This window comes from Hypanus sabinus, chromosome 17, assembly GCF_030144855.1.
Source record: "Hypanus sabinus isolate sHypSab1 chromosome 17, sHypSab1.hap1, whole genome shotgun sequence".
Lineage (NCBI taxonomy): Eukaryota > Metazoa > Chordata > Chondrichthyes > Myliobatiformes > Dasyatidae > Hypanus > Hypanus sabinus.
In genome coordinates, this window is record NC_082722.1 from 51,368,406 (window position 1) to 51,391,769 (window position 23,364).

The 23,364-nt window shown below is 39.9% G+C and overlaps 1 protein-coding gene and 1 long non-coding RNA gene across 2 annotated transcripts in view; one reads left to right on the top strand and one right to left on the bottom strand.

Moving 5' to 3' along the window:
- Positions 1-5,717: 5,717 nt before the first annotated feature.
- LOC132407202 (uncharacterized) lies at positions 5,718-15,623 on the bottom strand. The gene is made up of 3 exons (XR_009516401.1): positions 15,496-15,623; positions 12,781-12,902; positions 5,718-6,328 (listed from the first exon to the last, which is right to left on the bottom strand). It is a non-coding gene; the product is annotated as an uncharacterized LOC132407202 (long non-coding RNA).
- A 252-nt stretch (positions 15,624-15,875) lies between these two features.
- Positions 15,876-23,364, top strand: part of ankrd11 (ankyrin repeat domain 11) — a 172,158-nt gene continuing 164,669 nt past the window's right edge. Inside the window, exon 1 of the mRNA XM_059993042.1 lies at positions 15,876-16,248. The gene's annotated coding sequence lies outside the window, so the exon portion shown is untranslated. The remainder of the gene's footprint in view (positions 16,249-23,364) is intronic.

Sequence of the window (23,364 nt, forward strand, 5' to 3'; positions counted from 1 at the left end):
GTGGGAAAATCATTACAGAATTAGATGAGAGAGGCTCCTGCAAAGGAAAAAAATAATTGGCTCACTTGTGAAACCATGTCTTCTAGGTAAGATTATTTCTTTAACATAATTCTTCTCCCTTTATGCCATCAAAGAAATTAATGTCAACTATTTGTTCATTCCCATGGATGCTGCCTGACCTGGGCTGTGTTCCTCCAACATTTTGTGTATGTTGCTTTGGATTTCCAGCATCTGCAGATTTTCTTTTGTCAAGTAAGTTGATATTCCTTCAAATCACATCCATTCAGCAAGGTTTAGAAACATGCTGTAGTATGACAACTTATCAGCTGCTGCCAGCAATTGTCTTCAGGAAAGAAAGTATCAGTGTGCTCAAAAATATTTGTAAAAGAACCAGAAACCTGAGACAGCAGTAAAATATAAATCTTGCTTTGTTTAAAGGGATGACATCAATTCTTCCTGGGAAGTTTGTTCAAGAAAATATGCAGCGAACTTCCTCTGTATGAAGTCATGGTGTTGGTTGAATGTGCTTTTTGTGCTAAGGACGCTGGACCCACCAATCAGCATGCATGCCTTGTGGAAGGAGGTAGCTGAAGCCATGAGAGCCACTCATTAAACCCTGGTATGTTTGCAACACAGGAGGAAGCTTTAATCTGCTTACCAAGATAGCCAAAGTAGTGTTTCTCCTGAACAGTCTCTATTGTCTCCCTTCCCAACTGTCTCACTTGTCAATCTATTCAGCCAGACCTCAGTGATCACACAAAACCCCCTACTCACTGACCTCTTCCTGGCTTTGTGACTGGGTGTAGCCTGGCGACTGACAACAGGGTGGGGCAGAAGTGACATCGTGTAGACTGGGAGTGAAGTAAACCAAACCAACAATATCATCATGATCAGTGAGTATTAAGGGCATGGGGAGAACTACAATAGCAATAATAATAAAGAACCCTATGTTCTCCTGTGTCTGAAGTGCAGCCGCAGCTTTGCTCCACACAATGAACGTTAGAACATAAGAAACAGGAGCAGGAGTCTGCTCCGCTATTCAATAAGATCATGGCCACCTGCCTGCCTTTTCTTCATAACCCTTAATTCCCCTACAATGCAAAAATCTATCCAACCTTGTCTTAAATATATTTACTGAGGTAGCTTCCACTGCTTCACTGGGCAGAGAATTCCACAGATTCCACACTCTCTGGGAAAAGCAGTTCCTCCTCATCTCGGTCCTAAATCTATTCCCCTGAATCTTGAAGCTATGTCCCCGAGTTCTACTCTCACCTATTAGTGGAAACAACTTTTCTGCCTCTATCTTATCCATCCCTTTCATAATTTTACATGAGATCAATATGCTACATTTCACTGCTGCCCCAAATTTCTGGTTTTTTTGCAAATATTTTTGAGCACACTGATACTTGCTCTCCTGAAGACAATTATTGGCAATTTAAAAAATAACTTACAACACTGCAGGATTTTGTTTCTATAAGTTCTACATGCTTCTATAAGATCACCTTTTATTGGTCATTAACTGGTGTAAGTCTTTCAAGTTCATTGCAGACTGTCAGTTTAAACCACAAGACATTGCTTATTTGGTGTTGGAACTAGCCTGGAGATTCCTGGCCCTGCTCCCAACTCTCCACATTGCTCCCACAATGTGTGTGTGTGTTGTTTGAATTTCCAGCATCTGCAGATTTCCCCGTGTTTGCTCTCCACATTGCTGTTGCCCAAAAGGGAAAATTGCAATCCAATATCAAAGTCAAACAAGAGAGCCATGTTTTTCTTTAGATTGAGGAAACTGTACAAGTGACTGATGGCCCAGCTGGATGTGGGTCTGTTGACACAATGCAAATGGCAGCAAGTTTCAGAAAATTCTAAAATGTGGCCAGCCCAGGCCTAAGATGGCCATGATCCCCGAGCTTACAGTGCAACCAGATAGGGCTACTTTGCCCAGACTAAATGTATTACCCATTAGAGTACTGTGGGTTCAAGAACAGGAATGGTAACTTGGGGTGTCATGATGAAATGACCAGAAGAGGTAAGACATCAAGTTAAAGCAATAAATATGTGAACAAATAAGTGGCTTACATGATTTGGACAGTAATTTATAAAAGTACAGAAAATAAAATAAACAACTAATGTGTTATTTTGTTGTGAGTGAAAGTGACTCACTTCTGTGAGTGCCATTTCATCCCTGTGCTTTAAGGAATCAGTTACTATTGCCTCATTCTTATGGTTGAGAAATACTAAAATTTTGAGGTTGTATTGTGGTCTAAAATTAGAACTGTTGTGTTTCTGTATTATTTTTGACAAATTTACTTCTTCTTAATCACTAATTTCAAACTGGAAATGTTTTTAAATGTAACTGAGCTGTACATCACTGGAGTTCTCTAGGACTTTCTTTGGCCCTGTTACAACAATTTAAATAAGATTAATTCCTTAAATTATACCCATTTCATTCAGCAGTAGAATTAATGATTATTTAAATAAAGACAAATTTTGAACTTTTTGTGAAGTAATGACAGAGGAGGCAGATACTTTCATAACAAGTATCTGGCCGAGCACTTGAATTGTAGGCTATGTAGACCTAGTAGGCTATGGACAAAATGTCAGTAATGGGGTTAGTCTGGCAGATACTTTTGATTATTAGCATGGACATGATGAGGCATGGCAATGTTCCTATGCCATATGAGAGTCATTGGTCAGAACCAAGAATTAAATTATGAGACCAGAAGACATAGGAGCAGAATTAGGCCATCTGGCCCATCGTGTCTGCCCCACCATTCAATCATGGCTGATCCTTTTTCCTTCTCCTCCTCAATCCCAGTTCCCAGCCTTCTCCTCGTAACCTTTGATGCCATGTCCAATGAAGAACTTAATCAATCTCTGCCTTAAATATACCCAATGACCTGGCCTCCATGGCAGCATGTGGCAACAAATTCCACAAATTCATCACTCTTTGGCTAAAGAAATTTCTCTGCGTCTCTGTTTTGAAAGGGTGCCCCTCTATCCTGAGGCTGTACCCTCTTGTCCTAGACCCTCCCACCACAGGAAACATTCTTTCCACATCTACCCTGCCCAGGCCTTTCAACATTCGAAAGATTTCAATGAGATCCCCCCCTCATCCTTCTGAATTCCAGTGAGTACAGACCCAGAGCCATCAAATGTTCCTCGTATGTTAACCTTTTCATTCCCAGAATCATCCTTGTGAACCTCCTCTGGACCCTGCTGCCTCCTTCCCTTCTTCAAGAGTGGAGTGACATTTGCAATTTTCCAGTCCTCTGGAACCATGCCAGAGTCCAATGGTTTTTGAAAGATCATTTGTAGTGCCACCACAATCTCTAATGTTACCACTTTCAGAACCCTAATGTGCAGTTCATCTGGTCTGGGTGACTTATGTACCTTTAGATCTTACAGCTTTTTGAGCACCTTCTCTTTTGTAATAGTAATTGCACCCACTTATCTTCCTTCACACACTATAACATCAGGCATACTGCTTGTGTCTTCCACAGTGAAGACTGATGCAAAATACTCATTTAGTTCATTAGCCATCTCTTTGACCCGTTATTATTTCTCCTGCCTCATTTTCTAGCTGTCCTCTATCTGCTCTCATTTCTCTTTTATTTTTACCAAATTGAAAAAAAATTAGTATCCTCTTTGATGTTATTTGCTAGCTTGCTTTCATATTTCATCTTTTCCCTTCTAATGAGTATTTTTAGTTGCTCACTGTAGGTTTTTAAAAACTTCCCACTACTCTATCTTCCCTCTTTTTTTTGCTTTGTTGTATGCCCTTTCTTTTGCTTTTACAATAACTTTGATTTCCCTTGTCAGCCATGGTTGTACTTTTTTACTATTCGAGGATTTATTCATTTTTGGAATACATATATCCTTCACCTTCCTCATTTTCCCCAGAAATGCAGGCCATTGCTGCTCTGCTGACATCTGTCAGCAGCTCCTTACAATTTACTTTGGCCAACTCTTCTCTCAGAACACTGTAATTTTCCTTACTCTACTGAAACACTGCTACATCGGACTTAACTTTCTCCCTATCAAATTTCAAGTTGAACTCAATCATATTGTGAACACTGTCTCCTTAGGGTTCTTTTACCTTATGCTCCTTAACGCCTCCGGTTCATTCTTAACACCCAATCCAGTATAGCTGATCCCCTAGTAGGCTCAACAACAAACTGCTCTAAAAAGCCATCTCTTACACATCCAACAAACTCACTCTCTTGAGATCCATTACCAATCTGATTTTCCCAATTGACCTGCAGGTTAAAATCTCTCATGACTGCCATAACATTGCCCTTTTGACATGCCTTTTCTATTTCCTGTTCATACTGAGGTTGTAAAGAATCCTTGAAAGTGAATCTATAGGTTGTAGCATCTGTTCAAAGTAGTGGCGAATGAAGTTATCCATGCTGGTTCAAGGGCCTAATGATTGTAAGGTACTAACTGTTCCTGAATCTAGTGATGTGAAGCATAAGGCTTCTATATATCCTGCCCGAAGATAGTAATGAGAAGAGAGCATGGCCTGAATGGTGGAGGTCTTTGCTGCTTTCCTGTGGGAGTGTTTCATGTAACTGTACTCAGTGCTGGGGAGGGCTTTGTCTGTGATAGCCTGGGCTGTATCCACCACTGTTTGGAGACTTCTCCACTCCTAGGCACTGGTGTTTCCACACTAGGCTGTGATGCAATTCTCCCTTGTGCATCTATTAAATTTTGATTACACACTGAATCTGTACAAGCTTGTAAGAATGTTGAGGTGCCGTTGTGCTTTCGTTGTACTTACTTACTGCCTATTGCACCGCTGGCGTTTAGGGCAGCAATGAAAGCCCTCCATCACTGGTGGTGTTCAGGGCTTCCTCTCAGTTTTCAACTACTGTCAGTCACACAAGTTCCAAATGGGGAATCAGGAATACTGCTGCACTTAGGTGTAGAAGGATTCTTCATTGCTGTTTCCATAAGTTTTGCTTGACCAGTCAGGGTTGTTAGTCCTGAGGTGAAACCCCAAACATGGAGGATTGGTGGACCACTCCTAGTTTGACCTCTTTGGCATGAGTGACCCTACCAAGAGCCAAGGCATAAAGCCCCAATTCCAGCCAACATAGCTCTCTGGGTCATTGAGGCATGCAAGCCTCCAAAACATGACAAAGTTGTGGTCCTCTTGGAAGGCTTTATTTGTACTGACACTTAAATGCTGGCATTAGAAAAGATCCTCTGATGTGTTAATGCCAATTAATGTAAAGCCTTCTCTTTTTCCGTTCCCTGAATAAGACTGGCTCATGGACCTCTGGATACTTCTTCCTGTGGTCGATAATCAGCTCGTTGGTTTTGCTGACGTTGGCTGAGAGTTTGTTGTTGAGACACCATTCAGCCAGATTTCAATCTCCCTCCTATAAGCTGATTCATCACCACCTTTGATCCAGCCAACAGCAGTGGTGTCATCAGTAAATTTAAATTGTACTTAGCCACACTATCATAAGTATGAAGTGAGTAGAGCAGGGGGCTAAGCACACAGCCCTGTGGTGCACCTATGCTGATGGAGTGTGGAGGAGATACTGTTGCCGATTCATACTAACTGGAGTCTGTCTTACTAGGGGTCAGGTCATGCAAACTTGAGGATCCAGTTATACAGGGAGATATCAAGGCCCAGGTCTTAGAGCTTCAAAGTTCAAAGTAAATTTATTATTAAAGTACATTGTTGTTGTACCTTTTCACATGTTGGCTCATTGGGTGGCATTTTTTGCCATTCCCTTAGCAATTATCTCTTTTGTTATGAGGCCAAATTGCTAGCTCGATGCTCAACCCAGCATGGATGGAAAGTGTGCAAGAGGCTGGCCGGATTCAAACATGGGAACAATTGTCTTGAGATCCAGTGCTGATGCCACCACACTACCGGCTGGCTAGTCAAACTACGTATATGTATGTCACCATACACAACACTGAGATACACAGGCATACTCAATAAATCCAATAACCATAATAGAATCAAGGAAAGACGTCACCAACTGGGTTAACAAACACTGCAAGTACAAAAATAAATAATTATATTAACAACAAATAAATAATCAAGCAATCAATAAATGTTGAGAACATGAGATGAAGAGTCCTTGAAAGTGAGTCCATAGGTTATGGGGATGTTTCAGTGATGAAACAAGAGAAGAGTGATGAGTTTCGAGGAGTTGATAATGTTCAATGCTGAGCTGTAGTCAATGAAGAGCATTCCCGTGTATGAATCTTCAATGAATGGATGTTCCAGAGCTGAGTGAAGAGCCAATGAAAAGGCATCTGCTGTTGACCTGTTGTCAAAAGGTATCTGTGCCAATGAGAAAGGCACCTTTTTCAAGTAAATAAATATGTGGATAGACAGATAACAGATTAATTAGTTTTGACGAATGTTGTGTGACTCTCATATTCACCAAGTTCACTAAAATAACAATAATTTTGGAACAGTTAATACCAGAATTTGCTTTTATCACAAATTAGTCACCAGCAAGATAAGGAGCATATATCAAATCCAAAACTGTTGTATATGTAATGCCAAACAAACTAAATATAAGCAATTATATTTTCTGCCAAATATCTATTAGCATAATATTTTCAATAAAAAATCCATGTGATATATGTGTTCTTTATTCTTTTATGATGATAATTCATAATTTTGTTTAAAGGTTTCTAAACAGTCAGAGAATTGTAAAGACTTACGTAGAGAGCTGAGACTGAGATAGCAACATAAGTAATTTCCCTTTATAATAACACCTTTAATTTTGTTAGATATCCTCAGGTTCTAAACAGTATTATATAATGACATAGTGTATATTAGGATAAAGGTAGTCGAATTTCAAAAACATCCCGTGTTTAGGGAGCATGGTAGGAGGGTGAAGGTGGCAGGTTGGGATATTGCAGGAATACCTGAGGAACAATGGTAAAATAAAGTCTTTCGGCATCAAGGGGAATACACCCACTGGCTAGAATCGTACCTTTCACAATGAAAGTCGGCTGTAGACATCAGAGTTGGTGTATCCAGAGATACCGGCCACGTGACAGATGCACTGCCACCTGGCTGGTCAGAGGACACACCACATGCCAATCAACATTTGGTCCCTCCGAACTAATCAATGCACATCTACATTATTGGTCACCTTAATTGGATTATCTCGCCCAGCCCCATGCTTTAAAAGGTGAGACTTGCCCCTGGATTGCCCTCTCTTACAGACCACCACATTGGAGGTAAGTGCATTGATTTGTGTTTGGGAAGGTCTATCGTTTGTCCTGGTAAGGGAGCCGCAGCTATCCAAGGTCAAGGGGGATAGCTGTTGTAGTGCTTTTCCCTTGTTCTTTGTTTGTGTAACCGTACCCTGTCCCCACACCGCTTCCTGTGTATTGTAGTTGCTTGTGTTGACCTGACTTCCCCTTGTAAATAAATTCCTTATTATTAAAACTGTGTGTGTCCGGGCCTCTAATGTTGAGACTCAAAGAACCAGTTATTTTCCATCACAACAGTTGGTCATTACATCTCTATGACAATACTTCACAGTTCTTCATATGACAAGCCATTCAATCCTGAAATCATTTTTGTGAACCTCCTTTGAACCCTCTCCAATTTCAGCACACCCTTTCTACAAACTTTAGTAAGATAAGGAGCCCAAACCTGCTCACAATACTCCAAGTGAGGGATCACCTGTGTTTTATACAATTTCAATGTTACATCCTTTCTTTTATACTCTAGTCCTCTTGAAATGAATGCTAACATTGCATTAGCATTCCCCACCACAGACACAATCTGAAAATGAACCGTTAGGGGATCCTGCACAGTGACTCTCAAGTCCCTTTGCACCTCAGTTCTTTGTATTTTCTCTCCATTTAGATAATAGTCAACATTTTCATTTCTTCTATCAAATTCTGTCACATCCTGACACTGTATTCCATCTGCCACTTCTTTGCCCATTCTCCTAATCTGTCTAAGTCCTTCTGTAGCGTCTCTACTTCCTCAAAACTACCTGGCCTTCCACCTATCTTTGTATTGTCTGCAAACTTTACAATGAAGCTATCAATTCCATCATCCAAATATAGGTGTCCCCCGCTTTATGAATGTTTGCTTTATACCACTTTGCTTTTACAAAAGACCTACATTAGTAACCTGTTTTTGCATTACAAAGAGGATTTTCACTTTTACGAAAATTTTTCCCATATATATTAATGGTTCTTCGCTTTACACCATTTCTGTTTAAGAAAGGTTTCATAGGAACACCCTACCTTTGTAAAGGGGAGGGGAGGGGACACCTGTAACTAACATGTAACAAATGGAGGTCCTAACACAGACCTCTGGGAACACCAACCAGAAAAGGCTCCCTTTATTCCCACTCTTTGCCTTCTGCCGGTCAGCCACTGCTTAATCCATGCAAAAATCTTCCCTGCAATACCATGGGCCCATAGCTAATTAAGCAGCCTCATGTGTGGCTCCTTGTCCATTGCCTTATGAAAATCCAAATATGAAACATCAACTGATTCTCCTTTTTCTATTCTGCTTATTATTTCTTCAAAGAATTCCAACAGAATTTTCCCTTGAGGAAACCATGCTGACTACAGCCTATTTTATCATGTGCCTCCAAGTACCCTGAGACCTCATTCTTAATAATCAACTCCAGCACCTTCCTGGGCAACAACTATCTGTAACCGGATCACAGATTATCTGGGTTCCATCATAATGCCAGAATTGGAGATTTTTGCTGACGATGACACCATGTTCAATTGCATTTGCAGCTCCTCAGAAAATGAAGGATTCTATGTTCACATGCAGCAAGACTGAAAGAGCGTTCAGACACAGTTTGGTAAATGGCAAAGCAACATCCCAGCTCTGCAAGACAGTCTCACCATCTATCAAAGGCATTCAATTTCATAGTTGAGTTCCTGCCTCCAGTCTAAAAATCTCTGGGGTTGTTGAGGTGAGCCAGGAAGAGTGGTAGTCTTAGACCAGATAAAAACACATCAATTCAGTGGGTCTGTGGCGAATACAGCAGTTCAGAACCAATGTATACTGCAATGAATAGTCTTTCCGACATGAAAAGGCTTTTTATAGGGTACCTAGTACAATTTAGGAGCATGGTAGAACAGTATCCAGCTGAGTGGAGTTCTATCAACATTCAGACATTTTGACACCATTCAGGACAAAGGGTCTGCCTGATTTGTAAATACAGAATCAGAATCAAAGTCAGGGTTATTATCACTAACATAGGACTTAAAATATGTTGATATGCAGCAGCGGTACAGTGCAACATGTAATATATTGTAAATTACAATAACAAATATATATTAAAAAGAAAATAAATTAGCGCAAATAGTGAACATTTTCCACTGTTGATGGATCTAAGTCCTGAAACTTTCCATCGAAGAACTGGTGGTAGAACCATCTCAAGTACAGTTCCAGCTGTTCAAAAATAACCACCTTTTCTTAGACAATTAAGAATATGCAATAAAAGAAGATCTTGCCAGTAATTTTCACATACTGTAAATTAATTTAATAAGAACACCTTCTGGTTAAATAGATCAGAATTTAAAAGATTTTTGAAAGCATATTGAGGGTAGCCCATTTTGTAAAAGTACAAATCATACCGCACAAGTATATTTTGTATTTAATCCTAGGCTAAGCAATAAAGAGATTATTGGAACCTAGAAGTGACATATAACGTACTGAGACTAATAATCTCTTGTTTATTACCATTTGCTCATCGTCTTTGCTGAATCTTCTTGCTTGATCCAAAATGAACAAAGATAAGTAAGTTTTGGTGCTGCCAAGGTCAATTGACACACAAATCCGGAAGAATGCTGTTGGCATTACATATCATTCACATTCATAGAATACAAGTGTTTTCTGTTCATGCAGACACACATATTCTTGGCAGGTGCACGGATGTGAGCATAAAGAGGAACTGAAGACATCGAGATTTCAGCAATTGAAAATAATGATACTTCTGTGTTAGTAGGATGCTTAATCACTGGCATAGAGATGTATCCTCCTGTGTAAACTAATAGACTAAAAAATAAAAATTTGGCCATTGGTTACTGATAGGTAACTATTGTTCTATAATGTGGCAGCTCTTAGATATCTGAACTAAAAAGAAAAAATTGCTGAAACCTTTAAGCAGCATCAGCTTCCAAGACACAAAAAGAGTTAATGATTTTAGAAGATAGTTCTGTATTTCACACGTATGGCTTCTGAACAATTTACTTGCTTATTATTATTCTCTTTTGCTCTAAACTCTACCGTAGACATGTCCTTTTGTACTTTGCTTTGTGACAACCATGTCAATGTCCCTCACTTATGTGCTCTTAAGAACTGTCCTGTAGCAAAATTTTGAGTTTTGATTAAAAGACATCGATGTAAAAATATTAAATACCTAATGCTGCCTGACCTGCTGAGTTTTTCTATGTGGTTGTGGTAGTTTGTGATGGTTCCTCCATGTTTTGATGGCCAAAGCGAGCATAGAAGGTATTGAGTTCATCTGGAAGTGAAGCCCTGTTTTCACCTGTGTCACTTGATTTGACAAGCCTGGCCACAACTGTCAAGCATCCTTAGTTAATTCAAGTTTAGTTCAGAATTGCCACTGCACCCATCAGATGGCTTTCCGGAGATCATATCTGGGCCTCTTGTAACTTCCTCGGTTGGTAGACTTGAATGCTTCTGACAAAGGGGAGAAAATCTACAGATGCTGGAAATCCAAACAACACACACAAAATGCTGGAAGAACTCAGCAGGCCAGGCAGCACTTATGGAAAAAAAGTACAGTTGACGTTTCGGGCTGAAACCCTTCGGCAGCACCCTTCAGAAGGGTTTTGGCCAGAAACATCGACTGTACTTTTTTCCATAGGTGCTGCCTGGCCTGCTGAGTTCCTCCAGCATTTTGTGTGTGTTGCTTGAATGCTTCTGACCTGGCTCTCAGCAGACTGGATTGTAGATCTCAGGGTTCATCCAGAGCTTCTGTCATAATGAAACTGTGTTGCACATCAAATTGAGAACAAATAAAAATTAATGACACCATTAATGATCTTCACATATTGTATCCGTAAACAGTGTAGGTATTATGACACTGAATTCCGTCTTAGTGGCTCATTAGTAATACCTGATTCAGCATTCAGTGTCTATTTCATCAGGTGATTTTTTCATTTATATACACGGTTATGGGAAGAGATATTACATCATAATAGAATCAGTTAAAGGCCACACTAACTGGGTGTTCAACCAGAGATTATGTATTACATTTAGATATCTTTCAAGCACAATAGTTTATTTCTCTTATTTGGGGTCGCAGATGAACTGGACAATTGAACAACTGAAAAATTGTCTACATATGTATTTAAATGTAGTTAAATCTGTATGAGAACTCCAGGTACAACCTACAGAAGTCTATATTAAGAGCAGGAAAATGATTCTGATGGAGGTTGGAGACAGAATTGGGTGCACGTCAGCTCTGGCAGGGTTTGCAGGCCATTACTTCCTACTAGGTGAAATCTATCATCACAAATGGCTGTGATGTTTCACTGCCAGATGAGCTCAATGTCTTTTACGCACACTTTGAAAGGGAGAATAAAACTACACCCCTGCTAATCTCTGCAGCATCTGATGATCCTGTAATCTCTGTCTCAGGGGCCAATGTCGGAACATCTTTCAAGAGGGTGAGCTCTCGCAAAGCATCAGACCTTGGGTGTACCTGGTGAGGCTCTGAAAGCCTGTGCCAACAGCTGGCAGGAATGGTTAAGGACAGCTTGAATCTCTCACTGCTGCATTTGGAGGCTACCAGTTGCTTCAAAAGGGCAACAATCATACCAGTGCCAAAGAAGAGCAGGGTGAGCTGCTTTAATGACTGTTGCCCAGTGGCACTCACATCTACTATGATAAAGAGCTTTGAGAGGTTGTTTATGGCTAGAATCAACTCATGCATAAGAAAGGACCCAGATGCGCTGCAATTTGCCTATTGCCACGATAGGTCTAAAGCGAATCAATCACTGGTTCTCCATGGATCACCTGGACAATAGTAGCACCCACGTCAGGCTGATGTTTATTGATTTTTTTTTTGTTCAGTATTCATCACAATCATACTGTCAGTTCTAATGAACAAGCTCCAAAACCCAGGCCTCTAAACCGTCCTATGCAACTGGATCCTTGGCTCCCTCATTGGGAGACATCAGTGCAGATCGGAAATAACATCTCCTTCCTGCTGGGCCCAGCATATTGATGCAATCAACACTGGTGCACCTCAAGGATGTGATCTTAGCCCACTGCTCTCACTTTCTCTTCGCCCATCACTGTGTGGCTAGGCATAGCTCATATGCCATCTATAAATTTGCAGATGATGTGACCGTTGGCATAATTTCAGATGATGAGGAGAGGTACAGCAGTGAGACAGATTAGCTGGTTGAGTGGTGCTGCAACAACAACCTTGAACTCAAGTCAGTAAGACCAAGGAAGTGATTGTGAACTTCATGAAGGTGAAGTCACACCTCACTGCTCATCAAGGGATCAGCAGTGGAAAAGTGAGCAAATCCCTGGGTGTCAACATCTCTGTAAATCTATCCTGGAAATAAGATATTGATGCAATTACAAAGAAGGCATAACAGTGGCTACATTTTTGTAGTTTGAGGAGTTTGAGGATACTTGGTCTGTCACTAAAGGCTCTAGCAAATTTCTACAATGTTCAATGGAGGACATTCCAACTGTTTGCATCACCCTCTGGTACGGAGGGGCGGGTCACTGCACAGGATCAAAAAAGCTACAAAAAGTTGCAAACTCACCCAGCTCCATCATGGCCTCCCCGGAGTCGTGAACATCTTCAAAAGGTGATGCCTCAAAATGGTGGCCTCCATCAACGAGGACCCCCATCACCCAGGACAGGCTCTCTTTTCATTTCTGCCATCTAGAAGGAGACACAGAAGCCTGAAGAAACCCTCTCAATGTTTTAGGAAAACTTTCTTCCCCTCCACCATCAGGATTCTCGATGGATAATGAACCCATATACACTACCTTCCTATTTTTTATGTTCTCTTTTTGCACGACTTATTTATTTTAATTTTATGTACAGTATATAAAGGGGTCCTCTATATCTCCACAGGGGTCTGCGTTGGGGCCGCTTTTTACGTTGTATATCAATGATTTGGATTATGGAGTAGATGGCTTTGTGGCTAAGTTTGCTAATGATACAAAGATAGGTGGAGGGGCCAGTAGTGCTGAGGAAACAGAGTCTGCAGAGAGACTTGGATAGATTGGGAGAATGGGCAAAGAAGTGGCAAATGAAATACAATGTTGAAAAGTGAATGGTCACGCACTTTGGTAGAAGAAATAAACGGGCAGACTATTATTTAAATGGGGAGAGAATTCAAAGTTCTGAGATGCAACAGGACTTGGGAGTCCTCGTGCAGGATACCCACAAGGTTAACCTCCAGGTTGAGTTGGTGATGAAGAAGGCAAATGCAATGTTGGCATTCATTTCCAGAGGAATAGAATATAAGAGCAGGGATGTGAGGTTGAGGCTCTATAAGGCACTGGTAAGACCTCAATTAGAATACTGTGTGCAGTTTTGGGCTCCTTATTTAAGAAAGGATGTGCTGACATTGGAGAGGGTTCAGAGAAGATTCACTAGCATGATTCTGGGAATGAGAGGGTTAACATGTGAGGAACGTTTGACCGCTCTTGACTTTACTCCTTGGAGTTTAGAATAATGAGGGGGGACCTCATAGAAACATTTCAAATGTTGAAAGGCATGGACAGAGTGGATGTGGCAAAGTTGTTTCCCATGGTGGGGGAGTCTAGTATGAGAGGACATGACTTAAGGGTTGAAGGGCGCCCATTCAGAACAGAGATGTGAAGAAATTTTTTTAGCTGGAGGATGGCGAATCTGTGGAATTTGTTGCCACGGGCAGCAGTGGAGGCCAAGTCATTGGGTGTATTTAAGGCAGAGATTGATAGGTATCTGGGTAGCCAGGGCATCAAAGGTTATGGTGAGAAGGCGGGGGAGTGGGACTAAATGGGAGAATGGATCAGCTCATGATAAAATGACAGAGCAGACTCAATGGGCCAAATGGCCGACTTCTGCTCCTTTGTCTTATGATCTTGTATATAAATTATTGTAATTTATTTTTAAATTGTACTGCTACTGCAAAACAACAAATTTCATGACATTTACCAGTGACATTCTGATGTCAGTTAAGAATCATCACAAGCAACACACACAAAATGCTGGAAGAACTCAGCAAGCCAGGCCAGTGTGTGTTGCTCGGATTTCCGGCATCTGCCATATTTCTCGACAAAGTGTCCTCACACCCTTTCTTTTTTTTTATCCTCCCAATTATTTGTAAGTGCCTGATGGCTGTGAAATGGCATGGAATGTGACAGGGCTTTGCGCACATGGCTTTAGAGAGTGAAAATTACTAATTGAACAATGCATCTCAATGCAAGGCTATTTTCTATGCAATTGTCCACACACAAGTAACAATTATTACTGTTCATGATGAAATATAGAGTGATGTTTCAACATGTACTTTCCTTCTGTTTCAAAGAAGGAATTAATACTGTTTTCACTGTTAAAGTTTCTTCTGTTCTTTCATATCACTCCTTTCAAAAATCAAGGACCAGGCAGTTTCAATTATGGATGTTGATTAGGATATTGTAGTAGTAATTACATATATGTAACACTGAAATGGATAAACATTCCAAAACCAGAACACTGTGAAATTATCACCACATAGTGTTGACAAATTGAATTCAATGCAATTAGAGGGCTAGCACCAAAATATTTACCAATTGAGCTATTTTCCTGTTAGTAACAACACCAGGGTTTCACTAACATCCTTCAAGCATTGGCCAACTTGATCCTGGTGAATCTTAAGTTATGAATGACTCTTAAATTGGGGTACTATAAACACTATCAGCCATTGTCACGTGTCGACATCTTTTAAAAAAAACTGTTCTGCTTAACTTCATTCTCTTACTATCTCTTCTTTCAGTTAGTCCTGACGAAGGGTCTCGGACCGAAACGTCGACTGTTCATCTTCCTAGAGATGCTAACTGGCCTGCTGTGTTCCACCAGTATTTTGTGTGTGTTGCCAGAATTTCCAGCATCTGCAAATTTCCTCGTGTTTGCTGCTGAACTTCATTGCCACTTTCTAGAATTCCTAAACCATTACCTTTGAAAACATAAGATGCTCCTGGTTGCTTCGTTAAAAATAGCGACCCAGTCTGTTAATTTTAAATTATTTTTCATTGAGCTGTTTCTATTCATTACAAGGTGTTTCCCGTTTGTTACACAACTTTTGCTATTTCTCATTTCCCGATTATTCGGTTTCGACTCTTTAGCCTAAAACTATTTCCTTATAGTGAGCATATCATGTAATACATTAGGCAATATTTGAACAATTTTTAAAGGTAGGCAGATTTAAATAATTAAACATGGGTCAAGTACGTCTTGTCAACTAAGGGGAGCATTTAACGCCTACGTAAAAGAAAATAGGCACCTAATCAGCTGGGTGCGAACTTTCACTTTAAGCAAATCAAAACAGATCGAAAAATGCAAATTATTTGATGAGAGCCACTTGAGAAACCGTGGGAGTACAGAACACAAGCACGGCGAGCATGGCATCAGCCGCGGTCCTGTCGTCACGTGATCCACGCAGGTCTCGCGTGCCAGAGGTCAAAGTATTAACTGAACTTGTCCACTGCACTACTATTAAAAACAAATCAGCTTATAGCACGGGGAATTCAAACCATACTTAATTTTAGAACGGGTACAATTTTCACTCAAAGAGGGGAAAACACTTCCGGTAGATCGTCCGACCATTCGGGTGCCTCGTTACAACCATCTTCGGTTGCGCTGCCACGTGATCAGCCGTTGACCAATGGCAGGCACTGTTCTAGTTGTGCCCGCGGAAAGTCAAAGGCCGTTTGGAAACATTTTTCCCCTAATGTTTCGAAATTATTTCCTTCAAATTAAAGTGGCAGTTTTTCCTCCTGGTGTGGTCGGGCAGTGGAGTTGGTGGCGTTTGGCGCTCTAACGCCGCGATAGTTGCGTGTGTTCTTATGATCGGTTTTATTTATTCCGAAGGAGGTTGAGAGGGGGAGGGTGGGGGGGAGGAGGGAGGAAAATTTCCGGCCGGGATCGGAGTGGTGCGGATTGAGGTCTGAAAACATTCGGCTGGGCCCCGGGGTGGCTCTGTGAATGGGAGTACGCGACCTGGGACTCGCGTGACGAGACGGGCCACACTGGACCGGTAAGTGAAACGAGACTGCGGCAAATGGAAAAGGCAGTACAGAGATAAGATTGGATATACATTTGCATTCGCTCTGTTGCTAATACAATGATTGTATTGGGAACGTGTGTTTGCATTCCTGTGCTCATGGTCCTGAGCCATGCGCCATGTAATTAACAAAGTCTTTGGTTCATGTGCTTACATTAAGCACGGAGGAATGTTTTTAAAGACGTATTCACGTGTTTATCTCTATTTGCCCAAACTTAGAAGGTTCGCAGTTATGCGAAGCATGCAATTGATCAAAAATTTCGAGATTATTTCTGGTACTTTGTTTCTGCAACGTCGTTGTTCGGCTATAATTTTTTGAGTTTATTGTTCTGAAATTATATTTTTCAGAGATCAATAAAAGATTTTAGCATGGATAGGTAACGTGTACGTAGTAAACAATTTGAAAGGAAATTAAATTTATGTAATTACTACTCAGTATTTGTAAATACACCTCTATTGTAACTCAGCAAAAATAACCAGCAAGATTTGAAATCAGTGGCTTGTTTCAGCCAAAAATATAAAGGGAATGATTGTAGATGGTAAAGGTTTCCATTGCATTTGTACTGAATTTTGTGAGAATGAAGCATCTGAAGGAAATAAAACGAGATTCTGGAAACGCTCAGTAGGTCAAGACAGCATCGCAGCAGTTAACGTTTTAAGTCAATTACCTTTCGATAGATGGAACATTATTATATCTTGAGTAACACAGCTTTTATTAACTAAATGGATGATATTTGTAACATCAGTTGAAGATCAACATATTAGTTAAGGAAGTTAAGTATCTGTAGGTAAAGGGGAAGAATGATTTTTGGAATTTGGGAATTGTTATTGACACAGGGAAGCCATTGAGCCTATGAAGTTTATGCTCCCCCTTTATTAATAGAGTAAGTCTTACTTAGTCCTATTGCTGTATTGAGTGTACGTTTATTACATTACTGTTTTTTTCCCCTTTAGAAATATGACAACATACTTCCACTACTATTGTAAGCAGCAAGTTCCAGGACATTAACATGCAGTTTTTTTAAAGAAGTTCTTCCTTGCTTTTCCAACCCCTCCCCCATCTCTTGCTCAAAATCTTAAATCCCTAATCAACTAACGGAAATAGCTTCTCTTTTGTCTTTGATTGTGGTGGTGGGGGGGGGGGGATGGGGAAACTGAGGTCAAACTGAAGGCAATATGTAAAGAGGTGAGGCAGATATACCCTGAGATCCAAATTATAAAACTGCATTGTCAGTTGTGTGGCTGATTGAGCCTTGTGGCATTTTTTTTGTAAAAAATTCCTTTTTCTCTCCCTCCCCGACATCCTCACCTTCATTCCATTATGTGAATTATTGCTGTTTAAAGTTACAGGTGATAGCAGTTGTAGAAGGACAAATGAAGACTCCTTCATGTTGAAGGAGTCGGGATGGCTTGTGAAAATGAGCAGTGCTAAAGCATTAATGCTGGGATTTTTATTTTTTTCTCTCACTTCTCTGACTTTAGCACTGCACTGTGGTCTGGGATGTGATGTTTTATTATTTCACAACCCACCAAATTTCTGGTTCCTGTAGAGTATCTCATCTCTGTCTCAGTAGAGCTGATGTGAGACAAAGGTTTGTACAGGTGTCCTTTTCTTACCCTTCCAATTACCTTTTGTCCTGCAAGCACAGATCAACTAACCTGTTCTCACATAAAAAATATCCAACTTTTCCTCATTATAATGAGTGGTCACCAATCCACAGCTTTCAGCCACTTTTTGTTTCTATGGGAGCTGAGTGTCTCAGCATTTTCAGTCTTCACATTTCTAGACTTGCACTTTTTATTTTTGCAGATCTTGTTGCTCCAATTTTTCTGGGCAAACCTGGTTTGTTTTGAAACCAGCAGCACTGCTTTTCTGAAGTAGTTTTGGGATCGCATTTACTTTTGGATTGTTCTGTCTTGTTAACAAGTAAGTCTTTTGTTAGTGTTGATGCCACTGCCACATTTGTGGTCATCTCCCAAAATACTGTGACTGTAGAATGTTGGAGCTTGCTGACGTGTATGATATAAGATTACGCAGATTTATGCCTTTATATAATATAGCATTGGGGAGAATGTGGAAATATTGTTTCCTTCCCTGATGTTAAAACTTAAGTTGATATTGAGTTAATCCTACCAAGAAAGTCTTGTGTTTTGTCTGTTTGTACTCATTTAGTGGGTCTTGCTTGGAGTTGCATTAGTTTACATTTGAAGCCCATGCATTAATGATTCTTGCTAGGGATGGGTGAAGATTGTGCTGGACTGCAGTCACATTTTCTTTTGATATTATGAAATGAGAGTTAACTAATTTGATCAGGTTTCTGGGGAATAGCCAGTGACTGTTGTATTGCACCCTTTAATATCTTCAAAGCAAGGGAGAAAGTTGGCGACATAAAGCAAAAGGAATTAATCTGTTTCTTATCGAGCGGTATCATGTTTCTTCCATCTGTCTGTGGGTCAGCTGATATGGCAGACATGATGGAGAGCTGGTTGCATCTGTCACAATATCAACTTCTGCCTGGGAAACTGGATAAAGTTTCAGCCAGGCAGTAATCTACAATAAGAGTCTGTTCAGTTTGTCTAAATGCAGAGCTCTACTGGAATTATACATATGATTTAAAAATGAAACCTTGTTTTCTTTTCACTGAATGTTACCTATTTGAAATATGGTCATAATGGCTGATGTCAAATGAAAACACGTAACTATGTAAAGCTGGAAATGAGAGGTATTTTCTTTTGTTAGTTTAAATTGTCACAATTGTTTATAATTTAGTTATAATGTTTCTTGTTAAACTTGTATTGATATTGAAAGTATTAGCAATGTAATCACTTAAGCTTTAGAAAGAAAATTGGAAGTAATCTTGGTATTTTTTTATTTTAGGCCATGAGGCTTTGATTCGGCTGTGTAACGGTGTGGAAGGGGTTGTGGGAAGTGATTGGGTGACTTGTAATGGCGTTGCAGAACTGTGCTGAAACAGAATGCCGAAGGAATGTTAATTGACTTAGAAGCTTCAAATAATACAGAGGAAGCTTGGCCATTGCATGAAGCCCCTTTACACTGGGTATTAATAAATGACTATGTTGTGTATATTGCGGGAAAATACCTTGCTGTATCCATTATTTCTTGACACATTTTCCTGGCTTGAGTATCTTTCCTAATTTGAAAGGAAGCAGCACAGTGGTGTCTCCTGTTTCCACTGACCTAGTGATGTCTGTGTGGAGTTTCAGATTTCTCTTTGTATCCATGTGGGTTTCCTCCCACAACCAAGCAGATTAATTGGCTTCTGAAAATGATTCTGTATGTTGATTGGCAGTATGGGAATTAGGTTGGAGTCCTATGATAATTGCCCAAGATTAAACCATATTTTTCAACCCTTAAGCCTGTTTAATTCAAGATGTGCTGTGGATCACATATCGATACTACCAGATGACTACCTGTAATTCTGTTGCAAGTGCTATTGCCTCCACATTCAAATATGACTACCTGTAATTCTGTTGCAAGTGCTATTGCCTCCACATTCAAATATTAATTAATGCTGTTTTTGACTATTGAATATTTCATTTGGCTTTTTAGATGTTTTGTAAGCATATCCAAAATTCAGCTACCCTTATCTATAGCAAGTCCCATTCAACTATTACCCTGGTTGAACATGAATCAGCGGGGCAGTCTTATCTATTTATTTTTTGTTATCTTGTCTCTTGTCTCTAAATTCTCTGTCTGCCAATTTTCTGCACTCTTCTAATACTACTTGAGCTAGTTTGAGAATTTAATTGCTGCCAAATGGCTAAACTTGGCTTCATCCTCAAAGGCTTGTTCCATCCTTAATCTTAATTGTATTTAGTGTGCTCATTCAGACCTTTTCCAGTACCTTGTTGTGTTACTTTTGTTGATAATGCTGTCATAAGTGACTGCAAATATTTTGGGATTTTAGAGGTGTTTTGTAAATACACATGGTTTTACCATTGTGAGTTCTTGTGGCCAGTGATGCATGTGAAAAAAGCTGAAGTCATACCGTGGGTTTGGAAGTTTTTTTAATAATGCGGATATGGGTGACATATGCAGAGGATTATTTTAATGTCTTTTAACAGTTAGGTTTATCTTGAGTTCACTTAATTACAACAATTCAGAATAACAGCAGTACTGTCCATAATGTCATTCCAGTTGACCCAGATAGACAGGACAAAAGGCAGCATGTCTGGGTAAGAAACAGAGACTTTTCTCCATGTTCATACTCATCAGAAAGAACCCAGCATCAAACTTGCATTTGGTGTCTGCTGTTGGCTAATTTCTTGTACAAGATAATAGCTCATTGGATTTTTATTTTGCATCCTATGGCTTGTATATTATCATGCACATCGTTCAGTAGGTATCTCTAGGATAGGAAAATGCTGATCTATAACTTCATTGTTATCAGTGGGGAATTCCAATCAGCCTCTTTCTTTATCTCCTTGCAATCAATTTCAGGCCTTGATGAGGCCCCTTGTGTTGCAGCAAACTGAACTGCACTCTTTGCTTCAGGTATTCAGTAACAAAGCTCTTGATCTGTAGTACAGGTTTTGCAGAGACTTGTGCTGAAAGTCAGAGACAGGATGAATGAAGAGAGACGTTGGAATTGGATTTGTATATTCTATTTGATATAGACTGAACATAATGAAAATAAAGAATACAAAAATATGATGACACTTAAATACCCTCTCAAAGATATTTGAAAGCTGGCTGTAAATGGTTGCCTTTTAGGCAATGTCCAGATCCTGAAAAATGAGTACTTCCCATCACAGATGTGCAAGTTGTTCAATAGAGCTATAAATTCCACATTTTTTTTGGACACAGCGATCCGACAGGGAAGTTGATGACTCTGCAGAGCAAGTCCAGGCACCCATTTAACTTTTAGTATCCTATCAATTCTACCTGCACTTGCAAACTCCAGAAAACTAAGGGCAATTGGTAGGAAATCATTGGCTTGTGTACTCGGGGGAATTCCAGCAGTCACAGTAAGAAAGTACAAACTTTACACTGACAGCACCCAAGGTCGGGATTGAACCCTGGACTCGAGAGTTACTGGGCAGCAGCATTTACTGTCGTAGTACTGTACACCCACTTTCCTGCCCTTTTTGAGCGCTTCTGGATTTCCAATTTTTAAATTGCTCTTTAATCTGCTTCCAATATTACAAATCATGCAATGTCTTACAAATAATGTTTCAAAAGAAATATTTCTTGCGTTGCTTGTTTCTTTCTTCAAAGAAGTTAACGTTAAAATAGAAAGTGGTTTGTTTTCTCAAATCAGACACGGTTTCTGTCCATGGATACTGCCTTACCAACTGAATGTTTCCGTTAGTTTCTATTCTTACTTCAGATATTGTAAATTAAGAATTATTTTGCTTTCATATAGTATATTTTTTCCTTTGTAATGGAGAAAAAGTGGTCTTTAAGTGTTTTATAATCTTTATGATTTTGAACATCTTACGAATTTTCTTTTACTCTCCTAAATAAATAAAAATCCCAGCTTCTTTGTATCTCTCCAAATCATCTTTGGCAACTTTCTAATAAGTGTTTTCTGCTCCCACTATCCATTACGAGGTCATCATGTGCTGCATAAAGTATATTGTTCAGAATTGAACACAATACTTCAGTTGAAGTGTACTTGTTATTGTATAAAGGTTTAGCATGATTTACTTGTTTTTCTATTTTGGATGAACTGAGGATCATGATTTCCCCCCCAGTTTTCCAAGCATGTCATTTTAAAAGATTGTGGATAAATCATCTGATCTTTATATCAGAAACATCTTTTTAAAACTTCTATTTTGTTTACATTGCTTGTGATCCTTCCTACTTGAATGTGGCACCTCAGTCATCGGTTGCCTTTCGTTCAGATTAAAATCACATGTGGAGAATGTTTGACACCAAGAAAGATCTTAAAGCAGTTTTCAGCAGATAGTTGATTTTCGTTGCTGTCATTAACATGGAGGAGTGGAATGTACAGGAGTTGAAAGAATAAAGTGGCATCTCCCTGTGAATGTAGAAATAATGGAAATGGTTTCAGCAGCGTAACATAATAGCCAGTAAAATGAGAAGTTTTGTTGTTGAAAAGCAAAATTGAACATAAAATATGTTCTGATGATTTGTTCTGGTTCCAGAGTGACTGAGGCTAATGTGGGAACCACAGACTTTCCCACGGACGGGAAGGTAGTGTGTGAGGTGGCACACTTCACATGCACTTTCTGCAAGCTTTTGTGTACTTCCATTGACTGGGTTCTAGGCTGTCAGTATTGGGTCATGGAGTTTTGAGTAGGATATTTGATATACCATATTGCTTGTGTCCTGGATGGAAGCCACTTAATCCCAGCTAGACTATGCTGGATTTCACAGCAATCTAATTTGCATGCGGAAGACCATCTCAGCCACGGAGATCTTGCAGACTCCACACATAGCATCCAAGGTCAGAATTGAATCTGGATTGCTAGAGTTGAGGCAGTAGTTATACTAGCTATGTACGTCATTGTGCTACTCTTGGATGTGGATGTAACATGTTTGGACTCAATTTAGAAATGTTTGTTTTGGGAGTGTGGTATTAAGCATAGACATGATGTGGGCTGCCGGTTGAGTGTACGTGGAACCTTGTTGCTGGAGCTCTCCGGTTGGGTGAGAGCACTGACTTTGGTTTGCTTCCTCTTCCAGGAAGTTTGGATGATTTAATTGTGGCAGTTATGGTGGTGTCTTTCAAGTGCCTTGAAGTAGTCCTTGTCTCAGGAAGGAAGACAAGGTTAACAAGTTTGGCGCCAACTCTGAGGTATTGATTTTTAGTCATCCTTTCCTTAAATTGACAAGAGTACATTGGCACATTGATGACAGAATTCACTGTGGGCTTCAAGTTTTCTTTTGCTGAGGATTATGTTATCCATTATCTTGGGTTTTATGCAATGTCTGTAGCTTGATAGGTGACCTTGGTCTTGTTAATGTCGCGTTAAAGCCCCATTTTTCTCCTATGACTTGCAGTGGTTTGGGGACTTTGAGGATAGGCAAATGCAAGCATCAGTTGTATATTGCAGCTTGCAATTGAGGAGTTAGGTGACTTCGGCTTTGTGTGTTCATCA